At 39.9% G+C, this 21,541-nt stretch overlaps 1 protein-coding gene across 3 annotated transcripts in view; it reads left to right on the forward strand.

The window, feature by feature from the left end:
- MTUS2 (microtubule associated scaffold protein 2) overlaps positions 1 to 21,541 on the forward strand; it is a 321,113-nt gene that overhangs the window by 236,651 nt on the left and 62,921 nt on the right. The window lies entirely within an intron of this gene.

Raw genomic sequence — 21,541 nt, forward strand, 5'->3', positions numbered from 1 at the left:
TGCCCCGGTCCGGGAAGACCCCACGTGCCGCGGGGTGGCGGGCCCGTGAGCCATGGCCGCTGAGCCTGCGTGTCCAGAGCCTGTGCTCCGCAACGGGAGAGGACACAACAGTGAGAGGCCCGCGTACAGCAAAAAAAAAGAAAACAGTGTGCGTAATATGTGGAATTTTTAAATTTGTATTTTGTGTTGGAGTATAGTTGATTAACAATGTTGTGTTAGTTTCAGGTGCACAACAGAGTGATTTAGTTATAGATATACACGTATCTGTTCTTTTTCAAATTCTTTTCCCATTTAGGTTATTACAGAGTATAGAGCAGAGTTCCCTGTAATATACAGTAGGTCCTTGTTGGTTATCTGTTTTAAATATAGCAGTGTGTACATGTCAATCCCAAACTCCCAATCTATCCCCTCCCACCCTTCCCCACTGGTAACCGTAAGTTCATTCTCTAAGTCTGTGAGTCTGTTTCTGTTTTGTAAATAAGTTCATTTGTATCATTTTTCTTTTTTAGATTTCACATATAAGCGATATCATATGATATTTGTCTTTCTCTGTCTGACTTACTTCACTTAGTATGATAATCTCCAGGTCTATCCCTGCTGCTTCAAATGGCATTATTTCATTCTTTTTAATGGTTGAGTAATATTCCATTGTATAGATGTGCCACATCTTCTTTATCCATTCATCTGTTGATGGACATTTAGGTTGCTTCCAGGTCTTGGCTATTGTAAACAGCGCTGCAATGAACATTGGGGTGCATGTATCCTTTCAAACCATGTTTTTCTCCAGTTACACGCCCAGGAGTGGGATTGCTGGATCATACGTTAACTCTGGTTTTAGTTTCTTAAGGAACCTCCATACTGTTCTCCATAGTCGCTGTACCAACTTACATTCCCACCAACAGTGTAGGAGGGTTCCCTTTTCTCCATACCCTCTCCGGCATTTATTGTTTGTAGCCTTTTTGATGATGGCCATTCTGGTGCTGGGAAAACTGGACAGCTACATGTAACACAGTGAAATTAGAACATTCTTTAACACCATACACAAAACTCAACTCAAAATAGATCAAAGACCTAAATGTAAGGCCAGACACTATGAAACTCTTAGAGGAAAATACAGGCAGAACACTCTTTGACATAAATCACAGCAGTATCTTTTTGGATCCACCTCCTAGAATAATGGAAATAAAAACAAAAATAAACAAATGGGACCTAATCAAACTCAAAGGCTTTTGCACAGCAAAGGAAACCATAAACAAAATGAAAAGATAACCCACAGAATGGGAGAAAGTATTTGCAAACAATGAGACCAACAAGGGATTAATCTCCAAAATTTACAAATAGCTCATGTGGCACAATATCAAAAAAACAAACAACCCAATCAAAAAATGGGCAGAAGACCTAAATAGATATTTTTCCAAAGAAGACATACAGATGGGCAAGAGGCACATGAAAGGATGCTCAACTTCGCTAATTATTAGAAAAATGCAAATCAAAACTACAATGTGATATCGCCTCATACCAGTCAGAATGGCCATCCTCAAAAGGTCTACAAGCAATATGTGGTTTTAGAAGAGAGTCAATCCAAAGTATGACTCAAAGACTGTAAAAAATCACCAAAGAATCAAGTAGAAATTCTCGAACTTGAAAAATAATTAATTGAAATTTAAAACTTTATGGTTCAGCTACAGAAGAGATAATTCATGAAATTGAAGATTTGAAGAAATTACAGCACGTAGCCCAGGAAGACGAAGACAAAGAAATGGAAAATAGCAAAGGTTAAGAGACATGGGGTGGTGGGGGTAAGAATGAAATAGGCCAACATATGTAATGAGACTTCCAGAAAGAAAGAAGAGAGAGAATTAGGAGAATCATCATTAAAAACTATCATGACCAAGACTTTTTTCAGAATTAATAAATGACAGGAACCCTCAGACTTAAAAAGAACAATGAATCAAAATAAATAAAAAGAAATGCACACGCACATACTGTGTGGTATAATTGCAGAACACAAAAAACAAACAGAAGATTTTTATAGCAATCATAGGGACCAAAAAAAAAGAGTATCTACAAAAGGAGCAACACAAACTGGGGAGTAACTCCATAGCAACAAGAATGGAGAGAAAACAGTGGAATAAAGTTCTGGGAAGAAATAACTGGCATTCCATGTTAATAAAACTTACTCCCAAAATGTGGAGAAAACAAGGACATTTTTAAACAAACAAGATTTCCCGGGGGGTCGGAGTCAAGATGGCAGACTAGGAGGACATGGAATTCGTGTCTCTGCACAGTTAGGGCCCCTACCAGGCACTAGTGGGGCACCACAGACACCTAAGGTGACAGGAGGAACCCCCAGTGACCAGTTTGCGGGATCTTGGTTCCCAGGCTGGACGTTGGGCCTGAGCTCCTGTGGTGGGAGCTCCGAGTCCAAACCACTGGACTAACAGAGAACCTCAGACCTCAGGGAAGATTAATCGGAGTGAGGCCTCCCAGAGGTCCTCATCTCAGGACCAAGACCTGGCTCTATCCAACTGCCTGCAAATGCCAGTGCTGGATGCCTCAGGCCAAACAACCAGTAAGACAGGAATGCAGCCCCACCCATTAAAAACAAACAAACAAACAAAAAAATATGTTACAGACGAGGGAGCAAGGTAAAACCTAGAAGACCAAATAAATGAAGACAAAATAGGCAACCTACCTGAAAACGAATTCAGAGTAATGATAGTAAAGAAGATCCAAAATCTCAGAAACAGAATGGAGAAAATACAAGAAACATTTAACAAGGATCTAGAGGAACTAAAAGAGCAAACAAACAGTGATGAACAACACAATAACTGAAATTAAAACTGCTCTAGAAGGAACCAATAGCAGAATAACTGAGGCAGAAGAACGGATAAGTGAGCTGGAAGATAAAATGGTGGAAATAAGTGCCAGGGAGCAGAATAAAGAAAAAAGAATGAAAAGAACTGAGGACAGACTCAGAGACTCTAGGACAACATTAAACACACCAGCATTCGAATTACAGGGGTCCCAGAAGAAGAAGAGAAAAAGAAAGGGTCTGAGAAAATATTTGAAGAGATTATAGACAAAAACTTCCCTAAGGTGGGAAAGGAAATAGTCAATCAAGTCCAGGAAGTGCAGAGAGTCCCATACAGGATAAACCCAAACAGAAACACTGAGACATATATTAATCAAACTATCAAGAATTAAATACAAAAAAAATACCAAAAGTAGCAAGGTAAAAGCAACAAATAACATACAAGGGAATCCCCATAAGGTTAACAGCTGATGTTTCAGCAGAAACTCTGCAAGCCAGAAGGGAGTGGAAGGACATATTTAAACTGATGAAAGGGAAAAACCTACAAGCAAGATTACCCAGCAAGGATCTCATTCAGGTTCAACGAAGAAATTAAAACCTTAACTTCTCTAGGCAGGAAACACAAGAGAAGCAAAAGACCTACAAAAACAAACCCAAAACAATTAAGAAAATGATAATAGGAACATACATATTGATAATTACCTTAAATGTAAATGGATTAAATGCTCCAAACAAAAGACATAGACTGGCTGAATGGATACAAAAACAAGGCCCATAAATATGCTGTCTACAAGAGACCCACTTCAGACCTAGGGACACATACAGACTGAAAGTGAGGGGATGGAAAAAGATATTCCATGCAAATGGAAACCAAAGAAAGCTGGAGTAGCAATTCTCATATCAGACAAAATAGACTTTAAAATAAAGACTATTACAGGAGACAAAGAAGGACACTACATAATGATCAAGGGATCGATCCAAGAAGAAGATATAACAAATGTAAATATTTATGCACCCAACATAGGAGCACCTCAATATATAAGGCAAATGCTAACAGCCATAAAAGGGGAAATCAACAGTAACACAATCATAGGAGGGGACTTTAACACCCCACTTTCACCAATGGACAGATCAACCAAAATGAAAATAAATAAGGAAACACAAGCTTTAAATTACACATTAAACAAGATGGGCTTCATTGATATTTATAGGACATTCCATCCAAAAACAACAGACTACACCTTCTTCTCAAGTGCACATGGAACATTCTCCAGGGTAGACCATATCTTGGGTCACAAATCAAGCCTTGGTAAATTTAAGAAAATTGAAATCATATCAAGAATCTTCTCCAACAACAACACTATGAGACTAGATATCAATTACAGTAAAAAAAAAAACTGTAAAAAATACAAACATATGGAGGCTAAGCAATACACTACTAAATAACCAAGAGATCGCGAAATAGAAATGAAAAAGGAGAAGTAACAAGTGACACTGCAGAAATACAAAGGATCATGAGAGATTACTGCAAGCAGCTCTATGCCAATAAAATAGACAACCTGGAAGAAATGGACAAATTCTTAGAAAAGCACCACCTTCTGAGACTGAACCAGGAAGAAATAGAAAATATAAACAGACCAATCACCAGCACTGAAATTGAGACTGTGATTAAAAATCTTGCAACAAACAAAAGCCCAGCACCAGATGGCTTCACAGGTGAATTCTATCAAACATTTAGAGAAGAGCTAACACCTATGCTTCTCAAACTCTTCCAAAATATAGCAGAGGGAGGACCACTCCCAAGCTCATTCTACAAAGCCACCATCACCCTGATACCAAAACCAGACAAAGATGTCACAAAAAAAGAAAACTACAGGCCAGTATCTCTGATGAACCTAGATGCAAAAATCATCAACAAAATACAAGCAAACAGAATCCAACAGCACATTAAAAGGATCGTACACCACGATCAAGTGGGCTTTATCCCAGGAATGCAAGGATTCTTCAATATATGCAAATCAATCAATGTGATACAGCATATTAACAAACTGAAGGAGAAAAACCATATGATAATCTCAGTAGATGCAGAAAAAGCTTTTGACAAAATTCAACACCCATGTATGATAAAAACCCTCCAGAAAGTAGGCATAGAGGGAACTTACCTCAACAGAATAAAGGCCATATATGACAAACCCACAGCCAACATCATTCTCAGTGGTGAAAAGCTGAAACCATTTCCTCTAAGATCAGGAACAAGACAAGGTTGCCCACTCTCACTACTATTATTCAACATAGTTTTGGAAGTTTTAGCCACAGCAGTCAGAGAAGAAAAATAAATAAAAGGAATACAAATTGGAAAAGAAAAAGTAAAGCTGTCACTGTTTGTAGATGACATGATACTATACATAGAGAATCCTAAAGATGCTACCAGAAAACTGCTAGAGCTAATCAATGAATTTGGTAGAGTAGTAGGATACAAAATTAATGCACAGAAATCTCTTGCATTCCTATACACTAATGATGAAAAATCTGAAAGAGAAACTAAGGAAACACTCCCATTTACCATTGCAACAAAAAGAATAAAATACCTAGGAATAAACCTACCTAAGGAGAAAAAAGACCTGTATGCATAAAACTATAAGACACTGAAGAAATACAAACAGATGGAGAGATATACCATGTTCTTGGATTGGAAGAATCAACATTGTGAAAATGACTATACTACCCAAAGCAATCTACAGATTCAGTGCAATCCCAATCAAAGAACCAATGGCATTTTTCACAGAACAAGAGCAAAGAATTTCACAATTTGTATGGAAACACAAAAGACCCCGAATAGCCAAAGCAATCTTGAGAAAGAAAAATGGAGCTGGAGGAATCAGGCTCCCTGACTTCAGACTATGCTACAAATCTACAGTAATCAAGACAGTATGGTCCTGGAACAAAAACAGAAATATAGATCAATGGAACAGGATAGAAAGCCCAGAGATAAACCTACGCATATATGGTCACCTTATCTTTGATAAAAGAGCCAAGAGTATATACAATGGAGAAAACACAGCCTCTTCAATAAATGGTGCGGGGAAAACTGGACAGCTCCCTGTAAAAGAATGAAATTAGACAGCCCTCAGAATGGGAGAAAATATTTGCAAACCAAGCAACTGACATAGGTTTAATCTCCAAAATATACAAGCAGCTCATGCAGCGCAATATCAAAAAACAAACAACCCAATCCAAAAATGGGCAGAAGACCTAAATAGACATTTCTCCAAAGAAGATATACAGACTGCCAACAAACACGTGAAAGAATTCTCAACATCATTAATCATTAGAGAAATGCAAATCAAAACTACAATGAGGTATCACCTCACACTGGTCAGAATGGCCATCATTAAAAAATCTACAAAGAGTAAATGCTGGAGAGGGTGTGGAGAAAGGGCACCCTCTTGCACTGTTGGTGGGAATGTAAATTGATACAGCCACTATGGAGAACAGGATGGAGGTTCCTTAAAAAACTAAAAATAGAACTACCGTACGACCCAGCAATCCCACTGCTGGGCATATACCCAGAGAAAACCATAATTCAAAAAGAGTCATGTACCACAGTGTTCATTGCAGCTCTGTTTACAATAGCCAGGACATGGAAGCAACCTGAGTGTCCATTGACAGATGAATAGATAAAGAAGATGTGGCACATATATACAATGGAATATCACTCAGCCATAAAAAGAAATGAAATTGAGTTATTTGTAGTGAGGTGGATGGACCTAGAGTCTGTCATACAGAGTGAAGTAAGAAAGAGAAAAACAGATACCGTATGCTAACACATATATATGGAATCTAAAAAATAGTTCTGAAAAACCTAGGGGCAGGAAAGGAATAAAGACGCAGATGTAGAGAATAGACTTGAGGACATGGGGAGAGGGAAGGATAAGCTGGGAAGAAGTGAGAGAGTGGCATTGACATACATACACTACCGAATGTAAAATAGATAGCTAGTGGGAAGCAGCCGCATAGCACAGGGAGATCAGCTCAGTGCTTTGTGACCACCTAGAGGGATGGGATAGGGAGGGTGGGCGGGAAACGCAAGAAGGAGGGGATATGGGGATATATGTATATATATAGCTGATTCAGTTTGTTATGCAGCAGAAACTAACACAACAATGTAAAGCAACTATACTCTAATAAAGATGTTTAAAAAAAAAACAATGCTGGAGAGGGTGTGGAGAAAAGGGAACTCTCTTGCGCTATTGGTGGGAATGTAAATTGATACAGCCACTGTGGAGAACGGTATGGAGGTCCCTTAAAAAACTAAAAGTAGAACTACCATATGACCCAGCAATCCCACTGCTGGGCATATACCCAGAGAAAACCATAATTCAAAAAGAGTCATGTACCACAATGTTCATTGCAGCTCTATTTACAATAGCCAGGACATGGAAGCAACCTAAGTGTCGATCGACAGATGAATGGATAAAGAAGATGTGGCACATATATACAGTGGAATATTACTCAGCCATAAAAAGAAACGAAATTGAGTCATTTGTAGTGAGGTGGATGGCCCTAGAGTCTGTCATACAGAGCGAAGTAAGTCAGAAAGAGAAAAACAAATACCGTATGCTAACACATATATATGGAATCTAAAAAAAAAATGGTTCTGATGAACCTAGGGGCAGGACAGGAATAAAGACGCAGATGTGGAGAATGGACTTGAGGACATGGGGAGAGGGAAGGGTAAGCTGGGAAGAAGTGATAGAGTGGCATTGACATACATACACTACCAAATGTATAATAGCTAGCTAGTGGGAAGCAGCAGCATAGCACAGGGAGATCAGCTCGGTGCTTTGTGACCCCCTGGAGGTGTGGGATAGGCAGGTTGGAAGGGAGATACAAGAGGGAGGGGATATGGGGATATACGTATGCATATAGCTGATTCACTTTGTTGTACAGCAGAGACTAACACACATTGTAAAGGAATTATACTCCAGTAAAAATGTTAAAAAAAAAAAAAAGATTTACCCGCCTACAGACTCTCATTAAAGGAACTTACAAATAACAAAAATGAGAAAAAATAATCTCAGAAAGAAGGTCTGATTTGGAAGAAGAGATGTTATGTCTGGAAATGGATGTGTTATAAGCAGTCAGCACTTAATGAGGAATGAAGGAAGAACCCCAGTAAAACAGTGGGCGGCAATAAAGAAGAAATAAGGATACAGACTGCCTTGGAAGAGCTTATGAATTGATTGAGACCTTAAGAACATCTCCGTGTGGCACAGAAATGATGAAATGATAAAGACCCAAGGTTCTGGAAAAGAGGAGATTGTGTGATGTTATTACTGCGGCATATGTTTAATAAACTGAAAAGACCTAATATCTAATCAGAGAAGATAGTAATCTCTCCTGGAATCTCTGAAATCTGGCCTTTTTTCTTCCATGGACTGAACAGAGGGTCGTAGGATGGCCCTTTGTCAACAATGGCCAGAGTTAATGCTGAAACGTCATCATTAGTTATTCATTCCTACGAGTTAAACAAACCCTCTCCCTAGGATATAGTATGCATCGCAGTTCAGAGGTGCACCTGGTGCTTTAGCAGAGTGGGCCTGGGTATCATTTTTAAAATTTCAAATCTTACGCTCTTTGCTATTACTCAGAGGAGATGGGACAAGCCCACTTTCCACATCTCCTACTTATCTTTTTTCCCTTTGGTTGTTTGTCTTTTGCATGTTGATTTATGATAAATTATATATTAGAGACGTTAGCATTTTATCTATCATAAGCGTTGCAAAAATGTTCTTTGATCTGTAGATTTCTTTTTACTTGGTTATGCTGTCTTTTAACATATATAAGATTGCTTTGCTCTGTAGTCAAGTCTGTGACTATTCCCTTTATGTCTTATGGGTTTGATTTCATACTTAGGAAGACCTTCCATCCCCAAGATGATAATGATACTCATATATATTTGCCACCAATACCGTGATAGTTTTAATTTCAATGTTTAGATCTTAAATCCATATGAAATTTGCTTTGGTATGTGGTTTGAGGTAGTGGGTTCACCTTTTTGTTTTTCCACATAAGTAGTCTATTGTCTTAACACCACTGATGGATACTCCGTTACTTCCCATGGATTTGAAATGCCACCTTCCAAAGGGTAGTTCCAAAAGGTACCAAGTTCCAAATACCAAGTTCCAAAAGGTACATTGTTCTGTTTCTGCCTCCTTTTGTTCCATTGATCAACTTACCTGGTCCAGACCAAACTGTTTTAATTACTGTAGTTTAGTTGATAGAGATAGAGATATCAAGCATTTCCTCATCATTATTTAAAAATAAATTTCATGGCTATTCTCAGGCATTTTTCTCTTTCAGTTGAATTATTAAAACAACTTGTCAATTTTAATAAAAAATGGCTCATTGGGATTTAAATTTTAATTGCCCCGGATTTGGAGATTAATTTGAAAAGAATTGACATCTTTGCAATATAGGATCATTTAATCAAGAGCAAAAAATGGTATTACCTCATTTATTCAGGAATTAAGTTGTGTGTGTGTGTGTGTGTGTGTGTGCATGCGTGTGCACACACGCACATGTGTCTGTGTCGATATCCATACGTTTTTCGTATTGGTACTGTACATTTCTGAATATGAAATATGTGCATGGGTTTGTTCCTCTTTTCAACTTTCCGCCCACAACCACCTATATAAGAATCACCAATGATATGCGAGTGCCTTTTGATTATGTCACTGTGCTGGGTACCCAAACCCCAGCACCTTGGACCCGACAAATTTGACCATCAACAGACAAGAACTCTGCCCAGTGGCATGTTCTGTCCTGGAGAGTGTCTGCTTGAACCAGTCAGAGCCTCTCTCTTAGGGATTTTGTTTTGAGATATAGCAATAGAATCCGCAGGGGTAGTGGAGTCAAGAAGCTGAAAAAGAGAAAGCAGTGAGCAAAAGCCAAGAGGCAGTATGAGTAAGCATAAAGCACGTGATAAAGAAAAGCATTTAGAGGTAATAGTGGGCATCAGCTGCAGTAAAGCAAATACAAAATATAGGAAGAGCTGAATCATGCGTATGGCAGAGTTGCAAGTGTGGGAAGCAGGGAACACCTGTTACTGAAGGATGAGACGATCACTGGGGCAGCCTCTTGAATAGTCGTATTATCAAGCCACCCAGAGCTGTTTTGTCTCCTGTGTATTCCAGTCTTCTATGAAGTTGATCTGTGATATTGTTTTTTACTTCTCTGTATTTCTTTCCAATAAATGCCCATAAACTTAAAGCTCAGCTTTGGGAGGGAGGGCAGGGAGTTAGATGCATGTCCTCAAGCTACCATCTTAAATGAAAAACCTATTTCTCCTTCTTAGCAGAAAACCTTCTTCGTCATGAAGAATAAGACTAATAAGCACGATCTCCCTCACTTTCTCCCACCCCTGCTCTCCTGCAAACACACCTATTACTCCTCCCTTGTTTCTCACCAGTCTCAGGATGAGTAGCCCCTCCGTCTGATTCAAGTTCAGTGTCTTCTCCCCCCACCTCTTGACCCCATGCACACAGGCTTGTGCTCTTGATTATAATCCCTGGCCTCTACTCTGGGGGCTTTGCTCGTCAACCACCCTCCCTACTTATTTCTTTAGTTCCTCCTTCCTTCCTGACCCCTCTCACCCTACAAACATGCTCTTCTCCCTAAGGTACAGCTCCTGTCACGCCCCCTCTCTATCTGTGGTCTAATCTTTCTGCTCCTTCACCCATCTTAATCAGCTTCCTGTGGGTGCTGCATTCATGGAGGGCATCCCCAATGATGTCCAAGTTGCCGGTGGTAAAGGGTATTTTTCAATCCCTATCTAGACTCTCTTTGCTGATCATTTTGGTTGTGCCTTAATTCTAGAAACTTCACTTCCTTAGCCTCTGATATCACACTCTTCTGATTTTCCTTGTTTTCTACCACTTCTTACCATTTCTTTTCTCTCTTTCTTTTTAAACTGAGCTCCTCTTTTTTATCCCATCCCTGGATAATCCTGTCCTGGTTACTAGGTTACTACTAAGGGCTGCCCAGACTCTAGCCCTGAGCATCCCAATGTGTACATCCAGCTTCCTGCTTGTTTCCGCCCAGCTGCCAAGAACATCAATTCAGCAGATCTCAAACAGTGTTCCTGGGCTTCCTGTAATACCTTCTCCTGCCCTTGTTCACTCTATTTCATTTTGGCACCACCATCACCTAAACTAGGAAACTGGTAGTCTTCTCTGTTGGTGAATTCCACGTGTCACCTTGACTAGGCCATGGGGTGCCCAGGCAGTTGTTCAAACGTTATCTTGGTGTATGTGTGAGGATGTTTATGGATGAGATTAACATTTGAAATGGTAGACTGAATACAGCAGATTGCCCTGTCCGCTAAGGGTGGGCCACATCCAATCAGTTGATGCAGAACAGACTTTTACTCAGAAAGGCTGAGTAAGAGAGCATTCTTTGGCTAACTGCCTTCAAGCTGGTACATTGGCTTTTTCGTGCCTTCAGACTCGATCTGAAACATGGGCTTTTCCTTGGTCTTGAGTAAGCCCGCCTTCCAACTGGACCTGCACCACTGGCTCAGGCCTTTGAACTCAGGTTGGGAGCTACACCATCTGCTCTCCTGGGACTCCAGCTTGCAGGCGGCTGACTGTGAGACTTCTCAGCCTCCATGACTGCATCAACCAATTCCTCAAAATAAATCTCTTCTTATATTTAAAACATACGTATGTATACATATGCATATACACATGTATATACGTTATACATAGCATACATTTTCTGTGTAACTGTGCAGATGCATATATATAGGATATGTAATTAGAGATATGTATATATCTATTGGTTCTTTTTCTCTGGAGAACCTGGACTGATACACCCTCCTTGCCTTATTCTCTCCAGTTTTTTCTCCTGAATATGTATACTTACATCTATACACCTTTCTTACATCTGTTTATCTTGTCTCTCCAGGACACTCCATCCACAGTCAGTCTGTCTAGTACTTCACCTGTCTCAAGTCTTGATTGCTTGAGAAGGAGCTACCTGAAATACCAGTCACCCTGTCCCTTCCCTATTAAGAACCTTCCAGCAGCCCTCCAGGGTCACAGGGTCAACAAAATAGAGCCAAGCTCCTTGATTTGAGCGTCTAGGCCATTACCTGTCCCCTGCCTGCCTCCCTGCCTTTATTTCTTTCCACAGAAATCCCATTTTAACATTGTCCTTGGAGCCACCGGAGGCTTCCCTGGCTTACTTACCCCAGACAGAGACCACCGAACTGATAGATTCAATTCTGTGCTAATGCCTGAGTCAGCCCCGTGTCCTATCAGACTCCCTGAACCACCTCTAGACTTTAAACCTACATCATGGACAGAATGAGGAAGGGGAAGAGGTTGGGTAGAAAAAAGATGTGCTTCATTCTTGTTCCCTTGGGACTTGTCCTCATGACAAATCAGAATGTGTGAAGCAAATAGCTGCCCCGTCACCAAAAAGGGAGATATGCTCAAAGTTGTGCTTGTGGCTAAACTTCTGATAAACACGAAATCCGGGTTTCCTTCTGCCTTCCTGAAATCTTTCTGCCCAGTCTCCTGGAATCCTTACTTAACTCCAAATAAGAGGTCACTGGAGATTCAGTAATAGCATGTTTTGTTTTTTAAATGTTACATTGAGTTACTAAGCTTCAAGAAGCTTTTCTTGTTGTTCACCATTGCTATATTGATTGTGGAACTAAATTTTTTATCTTTTTAAAATACTGAGCAGTAAATCTTCAATTGTTTTTCATATTTTCAGGAAAATAAAATAATCCAGCTTATAGTCAATGACGGAGGAAAAGTACCTGGTTTTTTTGCCACTGAGGAGTAGTTTAATGTTCTTGGGGGAATTTGTGATTAATTTCATTTGAGTAATCAGCACTTATAATCATGTTAAATAGCTATGGCTTAAGCATTTTGATTTGCTTCTTAAATAATCTTATCAGAATCCCGACAGATTTTTTTCAGCTTTAAATCATATTGACAACCTGTTCTTGACTCTATTATCCAAATATGAGGGTGAGGGCTTTTAATATTTATTTATTTATTTATTTGGTTGGGCCAGGTCTTAGTTGCAGCAAGCAGGCTCCTTAGTTGCGGCTCCAGGGCCCTTAGTTGTGGCTCACTGGCTCCTTAGTCGCAGCCCGCAGGCTCCTTAGTTGTGGCGTGTGAACTCTTAGTTGCAGCATGTATGTGGGATCTAGTTCCCTGACCAGGGATCGAACCCGGGTCCCCTGCATTGGGAGCATGGAGTCTTATCCACTGTGCCACCAGGGAAGTCCTGAGGGTAAGGGTTTTTAGAAATTTTATAAGCAGCAAAAATTTTTAAATGAAAGTGTCCAGTTTAGTACTGTTTCTTATTTATTGGAACAGAAACCCAAATTACATAGCACAGCCCACCCAAAAAAGTTAGCTTCTGAGGTTCTGTATTTTAATCCTGCAGAGTATAAGTGACTTATAAAACCTTTCAGAAAAGACTTGGCGTATTTAGTAGTGAGAGAGCAGAATCGTCACCTCTGCAGGTTTGCCATGACACTGGAGAATGTCTTGCTACAAGTGAGGTTCTTACGCATGTGAAGTACTCCAAACATACAGAAAAGTATAAGGAATTATTTAATGACAGGTATGTGCTCGTTATCTAAGTTTTGTTTTTTGGTTTTTTTTTTTGCGGTACGTGGGCCTCTCACTGTTGTGGCCTCTCCCGTTGCGGAGCACAGGCTCCGGACGCGCAGGCTCAGCGGCTGTGGCTCACAGGCCCAGCCGCTCCACGGCATGTGGGATCTTCCCAGACCGGGGCATGAACCCGCGTCCCCTGCATCGGCAGGCGGACTCTCAACCACTGCGCCACCAGGGAAGCCCGTGTTAAGGTGTTTTATCATGTCAAGAAAGGGTCCTTCAATTCCTATTTTCTTGAGTGCTGTTAACAGGAATGGGTATTGAATTTTTGTCAAAGTCTTCTTTCAGCATCTATGGAGATAATTATATTTTTTCCCTTTGATCTATCAATATTGATTTCCTAATATTGAAATGACCTTAAATTATTGGAATAAATCTCAACTGGTCATGGTGTATTATTTTCTTTATATGCTATTGGATTCTGTTTGCTAATATTTTTTTTCAGTCCTTTTGTATCAATATTCACGAGTGACGATGATCGGCAAGTTTTTTTCTACTTTCTTTGGAGGCTTCATCAGGTTTAGGTATCAAAATACTCAATTTATTAAAAGAATTAGGAAATTTTCCTTTATTTTTGCATCAGTATTTTGAGCCAGTTTTCTATTTGCTGCTGTAACAGATCACCACAAACTTAGTGCTTTAAAATAAAACAGATTTGTTATCTAACTGTTGTAAAAGTCAGAAGTCCAGAGTGGGTCCCCCTGAGCTAAGATTGAATGCAGGCTGCATTCATTTCTGGGGGTTCTAAAAGAAAATCCACTTTCTTGCCTGTACCGGCTTCTAGAGGCTGCCTCTAATCCTCAGTTCACGGTCTTCCACCTTCAGAGCCAGCAGTGGTTTTTCTTTTATCACGTTTCTCTGACATTGACTCTCCTACCTCCCTCTCCCACCTTTAGAAGTGCCTGTGATTACTTTGGGTCTTCTGGATAATCCAGGATAATCTCCCTATTTTAAGGTCAGCTGATCAGCAACCTTAATTCTGCCTGCAACTTTAATTCCTCCTTGCCATGGAGCATAACATAGTCATAAGTTCTGGGGATTCTGACATAGACATCTTTCTGGCGAAGGGAGGCATTATTCTGCCTGCCACAATCTTCAGTGCTCTAGATCAATTTATAGAACACCGGAACAGTCAGATCTTTGAAGGTTTGATAGAAGACCACGGTGAAAATATCTGGGCCTGTTGTTTTTGTGTGTGTGGTAGTTCTTTAATCTGTGGAAATTTGCTCTGTTTAAACTTTTCCTGATGGGCTCAATTTTGGTTATCTATATTTCTTTAGAAAATTATCCATTTAATAAAGGATTTCAAATTTATTTGTATAGCGGCCTGTTACAACTTTTAATCTTGTTTCTGTTTTCTTCTTGTCATTTCTTATTTTGTTTGTACATTCTCTCTTTTTCCTTGCTCAAGTTAGCTAGTGGCTTGCAATTTTGTTAACTTCTTTCAATTAAATCTACTGGTTTCCTATTCTCTACTTCATTAATTTCTGCTTTTGCCTTTACTCTTTCATTCCCAGTGCTTTCTTTTGGTTTACTTTGTTGTTGTTTTCCAGTTTTTTCAGCTAGGAATATAAGTCATTTATTTGCATCCTTTCATTTTTCACTTATGAAAGCATTTCCAGCTATGAGTTGTCCTCTCATAACTGCTTTAAATGTATCCCATGTGTTAGGGGTTTGGTGGTTTGTTTTTAGTGGTTTTTAAAACTTTAAAAAATTTCAATTTGTATTTTCTCTTTCACCCAAGAGTTGTTTAATGGGATTGTTTTTAGTTTTGTGTTTTTTTTTTTTGCGGTACGGGGGCCTCTCACTGTTGTGGCCTCTTCCGTTGTGGAGCACAGGCTCCGGACGCACAGGCTCAGTGGCCATGGCTAATGGGCCCAGCCGCTCTGTGGCATGTCGGATTTCCCGGACTGGGGCACAAACCCATGTCCCCTGCATTGGCAGGCGGACTCTCAACCACTGCGCCACCAGGGAAGCCCTGTTTTTAGTTTTGATTAATGATTTCTCTTTTCATTTCATTGGTTAATAATCTCTACTTTTATTGCACTGTGATCAGAGTATTGCTTATAATATTTCTCATTCATGGAACTTACTGATGTTTCTTTATGATCAGTTTTTATGCGTGGTTCAAAGGCTCTTGACAAGATATATTTGCTTAAATTATCAAAATATAAAGTTCACTATATATCCAAAAGGCCTACCTAATTGATTCTGCTTTGTTTGTTTATCCACTTGATCTGTCTTGAACTGAGAGTGGTAAATCTGCTTCATAAAGTTGGTTACTTTGTTATTTGGAGCATAGATATTCGTAAGTATTTTATTTTCATTGTAAATTTGGCTTTTAGCATTAAAAGATGCCCTTCTTTGCTGTGTTTAACACTTTTAGGCTTGAATTCTTATTTGTTAGATATCAAGATTGCTGCTTCTGCTTTCTTATTGTTTTCATTTTCCTGGAATACCTTTATCCATCCATTTGTATTTTGCCTTGCTATATCATTTTGTTTTATATATCACATGAATATAGCATATAGTTGGGTCTTACATCGTGAGCTGAATTGAGAATCTTTTTCTTATAATTGGTGAAATTAGCCCATTACACGCATCGATATGGCTGATATGTTTGGTCTCAATTCTATCATAATGTTTTATAATTACATCTATTATGTTCTGTTGATGTGTTTCTTTTTCTAAAGCTGTATATTCTTTGCCCTTTAATGTTAAAGAATGGAATTTAGGAACATTTTATTTTTATTTTAGTGGTTACCTTTACACTTACACCTTTTTCAGTGTTCCCAGTCCTGTTTTCTTATCTCACCTTTGACCATCTGGTTTGCCAGTTTTTAATTGTATCCTTTAACTCCTACCTATTGCCTTCACAGCAGCCAAGGAGCTTAACTTAACTTTCTTTATCCTCTTCCTATTTTCTAGTTTTCCTCTTCCTAGTTTTCTTTCTCACCAGTTTTTTAGTTGCATTATTTCTTTTTAGTTGTCACGACATATAGAATTTGTACATTAGTCTTCCATCCTCGTACTCACGTTTGGTTTTGTCTTAGATCTACAATTCTGTGCATAAATCCTTACGTCAGTCCTTTTGATGAAAATTTCCCAGTCATCTCTCTGTTGAATGACACACAAACTCTAGGCTATTCCTTCAGAAAGACTCATAGGTACAAAATTCCCTGTGTCCTTGTGTTTTAAACTTTCTCTATAGCCTTGATACTTGGGGAGCTTGACTTTTTAGAAAGTCCTTGTTTTATATGTTCTTTCATTAAGTTGTTCTTTGTTCGTCTTTAAATACTGCTCCATTGTTGTCTTACTTTGAATATCTAACATTTCTGCCCTTGTAATTAGGTGATCTTTTTGCCTAGAGATCTTGATTTTTTTTCTAATCTCTAAATTCTAACAGACTTAGTAGAAGTTAAACATCTTAACGTTGTTTAAATCTGGGCTACTTTTCCCAGGTACCCAGTGCGTTTTTGCAAAATGAAGATTCAATTCTCTGAAAAGCTTTCTTACAGTGTTTTTTTTAACATCTTTATTGGAGTATAATTGCTTTACAGTGGTGTGTTTGTTTCTGCTTTATAACAAAGTGAATCAGCTGTACGTATACATATATCTCCTCCCTCTTGTGTCTCCCTCCCACCCTCCCTATCCCACCCCTCTAGGTGGTCACAAAGCACCAAGCTGATCTCCCTGTGCTATGAGGCTGCTTCCCACTAGCTATCTATTTTACATTTGGTAGTGTATATATGTCCATGCCACTCTCTCATTTTGTCTCAGCTTACCCTTCCCCCTCCCTGTGTCCTCAAGTCCATTCTCTACATCTGCATCTTTATTCCTGTCCTACAGTATGTTTTTTAAGTATCATACCTGTTCCATTATTTTGTTTTTTCTCTTCAGGAGTCTAATAATATGAGTATTAATCCCTCTTTATCTGTTTTTCATTTCCCGTATTTTCTCCATGGCCCTTTTTTAATTCTTTCTTTTTCTCATTTTTATTTTCTTGTTTGCTTTTCTGCCTTTTAAAGTGCCTTTTATTAAATTTTCATTTTAATTTATCTTGCTTTGAGTACTTTAATCTTCATTTTTGAGATCACTGTCCTTTTTTCCATTTCAAAATTCAATCAATAGCAGAGGTGTAAGAGGTGGTCAGATTCTTGGGCTATTTTTCAGGGAGAGCTGACAGGATTTGCTGCTGGACTGTATGTAGGATTAGAGTTCATTATATTATTTTCAAAGAATCGTGGTCACCTTCACTGCAAGTGCAGACTTTTTGCAAACATCAGGTATAGTCACTAGTTGTGAGGCAGCTACCATTTCCTTCCCTGAAGTGGTCGCATATTTGAGAATCTGGGCGTATGATGTAGCATAGAAGCTATGGAGCCGTTGGTTGGAGGCCATGTGGCAATCTACAGTGAGCATTGCTGATAACGTTTAGCGACCGACCCACACAGATAAATGGCCAGGGTCTTCTCATCAGTGGAAAAAGAGAAAGAGGAAACTAGTAGGGCGGTTGGGAGAGTCAGCTTTCTCCCACGCTTAGGTAGTAAAGATAACAACGCACAGTGGCACGCTTAATGTCTTGCACTTCTTCAGAGCTGCAAATCGAAAGAAAGGTCCAGGCGGATGTCAGAGCGGTTTCTCTGTCTTTGCTTGATGATATCTATGCAGTTGGGCCTGAGGATTAATGTTCTGCAGGGGTCGTAAACACCCCCCACCAAACATTAGAGCAACAGCCGTGTTGTTCCCTATTAGCAGGTCTCTATGTCTTGAAGTTCTTCAACTTTAACTAGGATGAGTCTGCTCAACGTTTAATGTATTTATTCAACGTGTACCGGTACTTACTGTGTACCTGCTGCTGTGCTGAGTGATAAGGATGCTGTCGTGTCCTTAGAGGCTCTCTCGGAGCTGGTGACCTTATACAGGAAGGCAGACAGGTCAGAGAACTGTTTGATTGCCGTGGTGAGAGGTGCTACAAAGGAAGAGTAGAGGTTTCTGGGAAAACCTTCACCTAACTGAGGTGCTGGGGACTAGTCTTAACAAAAGGAAGAAGCCGTATGCCGAGTTCAGTGAGTTACACATCATTCCCATTCCTGCAGTGATCCCGTCTGTTCTTGGAGAGGCTGCTGCTTCATCATGGTATAGTAAGAAGGGTTAGGGCACTGGGATAGACACCTAGATTCACAGACACCATTCCAGTGTCCAAGTCCTTTCACCCTTTCTTTATAATGGCCAGTCAGTCGCACTGCTGATTGATATCCAGCTTGTGGTCCACAGTGACCACCCTTCTTATCTAATGTGTGTCAAATAGACAGATGCACTTTGCAGCTTTGCCAGCTGTTGCCCATCTCTGTATCTGATTCTATCAGTTATCCAGTCTTGTCCAGCCTATCTATCCAGCAAGTAAAGGTCATTTTGAATTTCACGGCTCTTACAAGAGTAGACAGCTCTTCTGAATATAATGCAGAAACTTAAGGAGGATACCTCTCCTGCAGTCATCCTAGTCACTGACTTAAAAGGAAAAAAAATAAAGGTAACTGTCAAAGACTAACAGATTAAAAACAAAAAAGATTGTCATACCTAAATAGCAGCCTTCCTACTTGGGTATTACAGAAAAGTGACAGCTCTTTTGACAAGTATCTAAGAACAGAATAGTATATATGTCATTTGTTTCTTTTTTTTTAATACCCTTAATATTCTAGATCCTGGTTATTACATCAAAGGTGTTTCAGAGCATCTATTGTCTGTATGCAAATGATCGTAACCATCAATTACTTCCAGTTTCAAAATTTCTGTTTCATATTTTCCCTTTCCAGCCCGTTCCCACCTCATTAAAATCTCTAGATGGCTTGTGTCTGGTAAATGCTGTGCCTATTTTCCTGGCGTCCCCTTTGCTGAAATCCAGTGCAAGAGCTGCAGCCCATATTTTAGATGCATGGAGACAGGAGGGGCATGGACGGCGGAACCACAATAAACAGATGGTTGCCTTGACAGTCTGTAAGAGGCTCTCTCGTGATCGGTTTTCATGGTTTTTCTTTTGAAATAAGTAGTGAGACAGACATACAGTTCTGATCTCGTTGACCTCCTGCACATGGCCCATGGCTGACAAACTGCACAAAACAACAAAACGCTTCTGCCAGGAAGCCACCATCACTGAGGTCCACTCCTGCGAGGTCCTTCCCACGTCACTTGAGGCAGTGGTCACGGAGACCAAGTCCCGAGGCAGACTGCTGGTGCCGTGGGTGTGAACTGAGGGAGGCACAGCAAGGGGGCGGGATATTTTGGGGAAGGCAAATGTAAACAATTACGATTACATGGAGCAGAATGTCATGAGCAAGAGCAAGTACACACAGTGACGTGAAATCAGAAGGAGAAAATTCACTCCGGTGGAAGGGTCAGGCAGAAGAGGTGAAGCGGCACTGATGGGACAGCGCAGTTGGGTTTGAGCCGAGGGAGCCTTGCGTCTGTTGGGTGATTGGGGCTGGGGGATAGGTCAGGAACTCCAAGTTCAAGGAAGACAGAGAAACAAGAATCATAAAACTATTTTAACATTGACTTATGCCCAAGGTTTCTACTGTGTCAGTTTAAAGTTATTCGTACATTGGTTTGTAAATGTACCTTAAAAAAAAAAAAAACACACTACAGTAGAGGCTCTTGCTCCAAATCCTGAAAATGTGGGGCAATTTCATAAGTATGTTTGAATTTCTTTTATATTTTTATATACTCACATCCCTCATCCAGATTATAACACAGACTTATAATTATGTAGGCCTTACGGATAAAAGCACAGTGGTAAACACACAGCTTCGGAGTCAGATCTGAGTTCAGGACCCCACTCCATCTTTTCCTTGCTTGATGTTTGCATGGCAGGATGTCCGATCTCTGAGCCTCATTTTCCTCATCTGCAAAATGAAGATGATAATAGGGCTGATTCCGCGTTGCTCTCTGAGGGTTACATGAACTGTTTGCATGCAAGCCCTAAGCACAGTGCCTGGCATCTACTAATGATCAGTTAATGTTCATCATTATTTATTGCTCTAAAACATCACGTGTTTATGAGATTTTCTCTGAAGAGGTATCCCAGTAGACCTTCTTATAACTTTTCTGAATGTTTGTTCCTACTCCCATGCAAAAAAATATATACCAGGAATAAAACGCATCTCAAGCTTTTTTTAAATATTAGGAACTAAAATGTCCCAGATTTCATCAGGCTGCGAGGTCACAGCTTCCTTTGTGCTAAATTACAATAGTCTAATCCCCCTTTCTATATGCCTTCAAGAAGTTCAGCCTTTTCTTCAGATATCCATGCATTTGGGGAACTCTTTAGAAAATTCCTATGCCGGCCCTTGGCTTGGGCATGTTGTATAGGCCAGTTGATCTCCCCCAAATTGAGTTTCATTGAGCACTTTTTCTCATGTAAAGACCCCAAGAGAAGGAGCTGTTACTGCCTCATTCCATCCTAAGGCCCCATCCTGATTTCTTCATGACATCTTCCAAGGACGTTTTGTCTGAGGGAAGGACTACTTCCTTCAAGGGAAATCTCAGTCCAAACAGGTGGCCCTCAAAAGGCAACGAACAACACGGGATTTGTGATGTGTAACTCCCATCCCCAACTAGAAGGAACCAGGGCACCTGGAGGGGAGGGATGGCTGGTCCCAGATCTGTAGCAGGAAACATCCCAGGTGAGCCTAAGATACCGTGTTGTGTCAGAAAGCAAGAAAGGGAGACGAATGAGTTGTGTCAACAGGACACAGGGGCTATTAAGAAGGTGCTCCCATTGGTCAGAGATGAGATAAACTGAGCATCTAAAAGGGGTAATAAATGCAATCGACTAAAACACATTGTGTATATTAACATAAAAACATGAATTTATAATGATGTTTGGAAGAAGTGAGAGAAAGCAAATAACCTCATTGGGTACCATTACAACCCCAAGTCTTTATTCAGAAAATTGGCACTTAAAGGGAAAGGAGTGAGCATTTATCCCATCTTTCCTGTACAGCCTGTATTGCTGGGAATTGAAATC

Source organism: Lagenorhynchus albirostris, chromosome 18, assembly GCF_949774975.1.
Source record: "Lagenorhynchus albirostris chromosome 18, mLagAlb1.1, whole genome shotgun sequence".
NCBI lineage: Eukaryota > Metazoa > Chordata > Mammalia > Artiodactyla > Delphinidae > Lagenorhynchus > Lagenorhynchus albirostris.